This window comes from Amblyraja radiata, chromosome 19 (assembly GCF_010909765.2).
Source record: "Amblyraja radiata isolate CabotCenter1 chromosome 19, sAmbRad1.1.pri, whole genome shotgun sequence".
Classification (NCBI taxonomy): Eukaryota; Metazoa; Chordata; class Chondrichthyes; order Rajiformes; family Rajidae; genus Amblyraja; species Amblyraja radiata.
This window is the reverse complement of record NC_045974.1, coordinates 32,755,310-32,762,896: the sequence shown is the minus strand read 5'-3', so window position 1 is coordinate 32,762,896 and position 7,587 is coordinate 32,755,310. Positions and strand designations below refer to the sequence as shown.

Sequence of the window (7,587 nt, the reverse complement as noted above, 5' to 3'; positions counted from 1 at the left end):
AGGCAAGTGCAGAAGTTGCAAAGATGGAAATGGGTGTGGTCTCAGTGCAGACAGATTATGTGGTTTATCTTGAGAATAAATGCAGTTAGAAAGGATGAAACCATGAAGAGATTTAAATATGATGGTAAACAGCTTAAATGGACATTTTGTGCCGAACAACAAATTCATCAATGGTTATAAGGGTAAATAGAAAGTAGGGATACATTCAGATGCATGCAATATTTGATCATCTGGATTTTAGGGTGTGGACAATTGGTGGTTGCTTGGGAAAATGTCAGATTATTTATATCCAGACATGGTAAAGTTACAGGTAATAATTTCAACAGTGGATAGACTAAAATGCAAAGCACTTCAAATGAATGTCAATAAAAATACAATCAGATATTTAATATATAAGGGACCGACTTCTCAAAACTTCATGCATGTAACAGGGAACATGGCTACCACTGGGCATGTTCAATGTGCAGTCCAAGCCCTTGTCACCTGAGGCTCTTGAGTGTAATGGCCAGTGTAGGCAAACCTCACCTGATGTTTGATGCCAGCTTTGCTCGAGGTAAAAAGGAACACAGCTTATTTGGTTCATTACTAGGGGACGTGAGTTATTTCCTGTTCTGTGTTCTCTCCTCAATCCTGTTTGGCAGCCAGTATTTTTGAGTGGCCCAACTATCTTTTCAGCCAAAATATAGCCAATGTTCTTTGTGATCCCTAATCTCTCTTCCATCCCAACCTCCCACCCCTAAACTCCAAAGCCCCTTTCATCAAGACTTAAGAAAGTCAAGAGTCTTTTATTGTCATATATCCTGAAATGGAACAATTACATTTATAATTACAGCAGTGCAACATGGTCATTAGCCTGAAACATTAGTTCTTGCTTCTCTCTCTAAAGAGCCTGCTAGACTGGCTGAATATTTCCAGCCCCCATTATTTTTATTTCAGACTTACATGACCGGGACTGTTCTGCTTTTGGATATGGATAGCAGAAGGCAAGATGGTGATGGTGGATGACGGAGAGGAACGATGCCGGTGAATGAGCTGGATGGTCTCCTCCCGCACCTTGGAGACACTCTGGGGTGGGATTGGTGGCTGTGGGAGGATCCCTTTGGCATGAAGGCGAGGAATGCTGTGTTCGTAGGTCAATGTGCCTGGGGCTTAATTGGATCGGACCCCTACTGGAGACCCCACAGAAATCGGGTGTGCAGATCAGACATGACCTTCAGCAGCAGGGAGCAGCGGAGCAATGGTGGAGGACATCGTCAACATAGCCTGGCCAGGCCAACCCCTGTAACACTGAACCAATGACACCGCCAGGAGTCGGACATTTATTGCCACGTTAAGACCACTTTTTTCTCATTTTTAACTTGAAAGGTACAAGGTGGTACCAGAAATATGGTGATTCGTGTGCACTGAGTCAGTGCAATTATTATGCTTACACTCCTGTACTTAAAGTATGGTTGTGCCAATGTATAGTAAGACTTTTACTGAACTGCATGCAAAAAATAAATGTCACTGTTCCTATTGCCTACTTCAGAGCAGTTGAGTACAGCTTGAGGTGAAGAATTAACTGGAGGAGAAAGCTGATAAACTGAGTAAATGTTTGTAACATTAAAGATACGTAATACATAATTAGTTAATTGCATAATTCTGTATATAAAAAGTTATATGACGATGTAATTTAAACAATGCAGATAGTAGATTGGTTGAGTATGTTACCTGTTAAAGGGTAGGTGTAAAAGTGTGAACGTACCTTGACGAATTGAATGTACAACCTCGTGTGACCTTGACATATAATGATATCGGACTCAGTTGTACGGTTTAAGGATGGCTGCTTTCAACAAAAAGCATTCTATTCTTAGCCATGTCTAGTCTAAGTGATGCCACTTAGAGCAAACATTAAAGAAAACCCAGTTGAATTACACCAGGGAAGTGTAGAATTACAAGTGGGTTGTATAATGTATGTTGGCTCTTTTGTGATTCTGTTCATGGGAGGCGTGACAATTATAGAGGCACTAACAGCTTTCATTGAAAGCAGTCAATACTTAAGCAACAACAGTGGCTGGTACAACAATGAATCATTAGTACACACGATGCTTTTAATTTATTAATCTCTGGCATGTGTATGTTGCTGGCAACGACTATGAGGATTGTACATTGCTAATTGCATCTGAACTGGCATGGCAGTTAAGAATCAACCACATGGTTCTGGAGTCACATATAAGTCCGACTTGACAAGGAGAGCAGATCTCCTTCCTTGACTGGACAGTTATTTAATACAAATGGTAGTTTCATGGTTAACATTGCTGGGGTTGGAATTTAAAAAAAATTAGATCTATTTAATTATTAACGTTAAATTTGCTAGCTGCCATGGAGGGATTTGAACGTATCTCTGGATCAATAGTCCAGAAAAGTAAACTCTTATTTATTTATTTAACACTACTTCCCCTTAAAAGAGAACAACCTATGCAAACCATCAATTATCAAAAAACTACTCAAACAATTAACTATCTATATGTGAAATTATAGCACTGACTAATTATACTGAGCATATATTTACTCATTTGCATAGATCACTCAACTATATATTTTTCATTAGAAGCTAAACTTAATGTATCTGAGGTATGCATATCAGGCAATGATAATTCTCAGAAATCACCTCTCCAAATAGGCTTCACACTAACTAATCACTCAACCCATATGGTAATTCTTACATTATCAATAGCAGAACCATACAACATTATGCTATATATTATCTATCTATCTATCTATCTATCTATCTATCTATCTATCTATCTATCTATCTATCTATCTATCTATCTATCTATCTATCTATCTATCTATCTATCTATCTATCTATCTATCTATCTATCTATCTATCTATCTATCTATCTATCTATCTATCTATCTATCTATCTACTTTGTTCTTGTGTCTGTGTGGGCCAGCGTTGTGTCAGCTTTCTGTCAATCTCTTTAATTCCTATCTTCTTCCAAACGCTAGGTTACAACCTTCCCATTTTCACACATGCTACTGACATTTTTCCCGTGGACGCGATAAATATCTTCCCGTCACATTTCAACCTATATTTCCTAAGTTACTAATTTTTTTAAAACAGTTAAAAAAAGTTAAAGTTCTTCAAGCTCACCCATTTTGAAGAAAGAAATTTGGACTGACATCACAATCCTCTCACACACTCCGGGCGTGAGGAGCACTTCAGCACTCCAACCCGCTTGGCCCCGCTGTGATCCCTCCCTTCCCCCCACTCTACCCCCTCCCCTGACTATAACCCTCTCCCTCTCTGCCCCTCTTCCTCTCTACCCTCCTCCCGCTCCCTCTACCCTCCCAATACCCCCCTTACCTCCATCTCCCCTTCCCTCTCTACCCCCCTACGAGGGGAACTCCAGAATTCCACCCCACTCGGCCCTGCATGGCTCCGCTCGGCCCTGCTGGGACCCGTTCGGCCCCCGCATGTTCGGCTCTGCTCGGCCCCGCTCGGCTGGGACCGGCTAAGCCCAGCTCCATCGGCTCCACTCGAAGAGGTGCGGGAGCGATTGGGGCAGTGGAGGAGAGGAAGAAATTCCTGGGGAGTTGAGGAGGGAGTATGGGGGGGGGGGTTGATGAAGAGGAGGGGGTAGGAAGAGTTATTCAAGCGTCTACACTCCCTCTCACGCCCCCTCCCACTCTACCCTCCCTCCCCCTCTCTACCCCTCCCTCTCTACCCTCCCTCCCCCTCTCTACCCCTCCCTCTCTACCCTCCCTCCCCCCTCTCTACCATCCTCCCTCTCTACCCTCCCTCCCCCCCTCTCTACCCCTGACCCCTCCCTCTACCCTTCCTCTCTACCCCCCTCACCCCCTCCCTCACTTCCCCCTCCCTCTCTATGCCCTCCCTCTCTACCCCCCTCCCTCTCTAGCTGCGCCTGCGCAGTTGAGGGCTATGTGTGAGTGGATAGGGCGGGGGAAGGGGGAAAAGGAGCAAATAAAAGTGTTACTTGAAATGAAAGAAATCAACGTTCAAATCCTGGATTGTAAGCTGCCCAAGAGAAATAAAAGGTGCTGTTCCTCCAATTGGCGTTTGGCCTCATACTGACTGTGGAGTAGGACCAGGCCAAAAAGGTCAGTTTTGGAATGGGAAGGGAAGTTAATTCATTGACCTGCTCCATTATAATACATTTGACATTACATTTGTAAAGGTCCCAGAACCTGACTGCTGTTAGACAAAGCTCCCAGGTTTAATATATTTAGATGAAGTCTGCAGACTTCAATTTGGATTTATGTCATGATTATGAAACAAACAATGGAAAATCAGTTTGAAGAGAACCATAGACCAGGTTCCAGAATGTGAATGGAAGCAAGCAGATGGGGAACTGATCTCTTATACTGCAAACCTTGCAGCACCATCCACCTTTGATGCCAAGGATTCCAAGTGCCCCATGGTCACTGTGTGCCAAAACCACTAAATTAAAACAACATTTCAAAATTGGATATTTTCCAAATTGAAATTGTCAGATTTACTCCACAGGTCAATGTTCCTGATCGGTAAACTATGTGCTTGATAGTGCAGGGAACCAGAGAGAGGTATTCAAATCCCTCTAAGGCATCTGTGGGACCTAAATGTAAGTAACTAAATAAATTTGAAGAAGGGTCTTGCTCCAAAATTTCACTTATCCACGTCTTCCAGAGATGCGGTCTGACCCACTGAGTTGCAACACGTTGTGTCTTTTTAGGTAAACCAGCATCTGCAGTTCCTTCTGTTTCTCTCTCTCAATTAAATATTAATTGATATTAATTATAATATTAATATAATACCAAGGGGGGGATTAGTGAGTGTGTGTGTGGGGGGGTGGGGGTGGTTTGTGTGTGTGACGCCGCAGGCCATCCTCTCCCCCGCAACCGCTCAACCAACGGATCCCACTTGGTCTAGTCAACTATAAAACTGAATACATATTAACTGCTACACCAGTTACAATTTTACTTCGGAGTCACTTGAGTGACTACGTGAAGAACCCATCCAGCACGCATACGCGCATTGCGTTCACGCAGATGCAACAGCGACGAACGGGACTACAGGCGCTCCCGCTACAAGCCTGAAGGAACGGACCGCTAGGTAAGTACTTACCTACAGGTTAAACTCACGACTTTGCTTTTCTTTGTTGCTCCAGGGGAACTGGAGACAGCAAAGCAGAACAGAGGGAAGCGGCCCCCGTTCGACTCCAGGGAAGGAACGTTCCGTCAGTGGAGGGGGGAGAGGCGGCACCGGGACCGCACACGCTGCGATCCACAGTCAGGGTACTGCGCCGATGCCCAGTCCGCTAACAGCTGTCTGACCAACAGCAGCGGACTGGAGGGAAATTCAAAAACCGGCCGGTAATCCCTGCATACTCCCGACAAGGAGACTCGCCACCCGAGAACCGCAAAATGCCGCCCGAAAACGGCAGGCAGCCTCTAGCAGCAAAGCCAGCAACCAAACCTCGGGCTGGAGACAGACACGGAAGATAGACTCGGCACATCAAACGAGAACAAGTAAGTGTCTGTTCTCCAAGCCAGAGGAAGGTCATGGAGCCAAAAACTCCAGCGAGGCTTGCCTCAGGAGCAGGGGCAAGTCCGCCAAGGGAGCATAACACTCCCACTCCAGTGCCTACAGCACTGGCCATCTCCCTTGTCGAGGGATCGATGGCAACCAGGGCTGGGCTGGTCAAGAAGAGGGGTCACTGGCTGAACAACATCGGGAGTATGCTTGAGGTACAGGATCAGGAAGAACTGCTGGGTGTGGCCGCTATGTGGCTCCACCACTAGCGAGATGGCTTTTCAGTCTCAACTGACGGCCAACTTACTACCTGTTCTTTTCAAAAAACCTCTCCAAGACAGGTAGTCATGAGGCGTTGGATTTCATCACGCCTCCCCTAAATTGCATTTACTCAAAGTGCCCACCGTTATTGGGGGGTACATTGAGCATAGCTTTTTAAAACCCAAATATCTTAAATCGCATTTGATACCCCTGACGTCGGCTGTCATTTCGCATGCTCATTCCAGAGGGGCAGGGTAGTATGGCAAAACACCTGACCCCACTGTTCACAGATGCTCCGCAACTTCTCAGGAAGTTATAAAACCTGCCCTCAACCTAAAAAATTCACAGGACTGTGAGAACGCCGACCTCACAACCACAGATCCTGCTAAGATCGGTCTGAAGAAGGGTTTCGGCCCGAAACGTCGCCTATTTCCTTCGCTCCATAGATGCTGCTGCACCCGCTGAGTTTCCCCAGCAATTTTGTGTACCTTCGATATTCCAGCATCTGCAGTTCCCTTTTGAACACAGATCCTGCTATCTGGCTAAGTTATCAAACCAAGCCTAAGAAACTGGACGAAGTATCCAAAATATTTGGCATCAAGAGGGCAGGGCCTGGAATGAGCACCACACAAAACCAGACAGCAGTACCTCTACGCGTCCACCAGTAGGCGTCTACTTAATAGCACTCGTGAAAGCTTGGGGCCCGCATGCCAACCCCCAGTAAGCCCTTTCAGGCCAGGGTCCAGAGCGGGCCCCATGGAAAATGCGCCACCCCCCAACAACACCATCCCTACAGACAAGGAACCAGAAACCGAAGAAATTAACACACCACTAAACAACACTGAAGCCAGATAAGTATGGTTTCTACCATCACATAAAATGTGAAGGGTTTGTACTAACAGAGGGGTGGGAAATCACACCTGGGTTGGGACATGAAGAACTATCACACTTGGTAGTCATATACCAAAAGTATTCAAGGATAAAAATTGAATTAAGAACCCATCCCTTCTCGGCCTTTTGGCTAAGATCAAGTATAATATCTGTTTTTTCAGTTTAATATCTGATACGTCCCTTATCTAAGGACCATATACTACCAGTTCAGCATGCACCCCAAGGGGTCTACCCTCCCACTAAAAAGAACATGAGGGACTAGCAAACTGGAAAAGAATACTAGGGGTCATAAAGAAGCCTATATGAACCTTTGGTACCAACAAACCAAAATGGTGAATGTCGCACCATCATTGATATACAAGGGGTCATAAAAACCTAATATGAACCTTTGGCACCAAAAAAACCAAAGATGGTGAATGTCGCACCGTCATTGACTTTACCACTTGAGTATTCACCAGGTTACACTCTTATGGAATATTGTACTACTAACCATGGATTTCCTAGGATACTTTATGGTAGACATCAGCTTAAAAGATGCATACTATTCAGTACCCATTCATAAAATTTCGGAGATACCTATCTACCTGGATGGGGTAACTATGGCAGTATAAATTATCAACTATGGCTAATATAAGCCAAACTGTTCCCAGATATCCAAACCAACCCTGACACTATTAAGGAACAAATCACCATGACGTGTCTCTATGATATTAACGACGACATATCCATGGGAATAGCTAATCAACAGCTTTAGCTACCATACTTATTTAGCCGAGCCTGTCATACTATCCAGATAGATCTACGTTGACACCATCCACAACTATTGACTATCTGGTATTCAATTAACTCTACCCACTCATCTATAACATTGCCATAGGAGAGTCAGCATATGACACAACCTGTAACAATTAATGGTATC

General features: G+C 44.6%; 1 pseudogene; it reads left to right on the top strand.

Moving 5' to 3' along the window:
* The first annotated feature begins 6,778 nt into the window (after positions 1-6,778).
* Positions 6,779-6,891, top strand: LOC116984279 (annotated as a pseudogene).
* Positions 6,892-7,587: the final 696 nt, after the last annotated feature.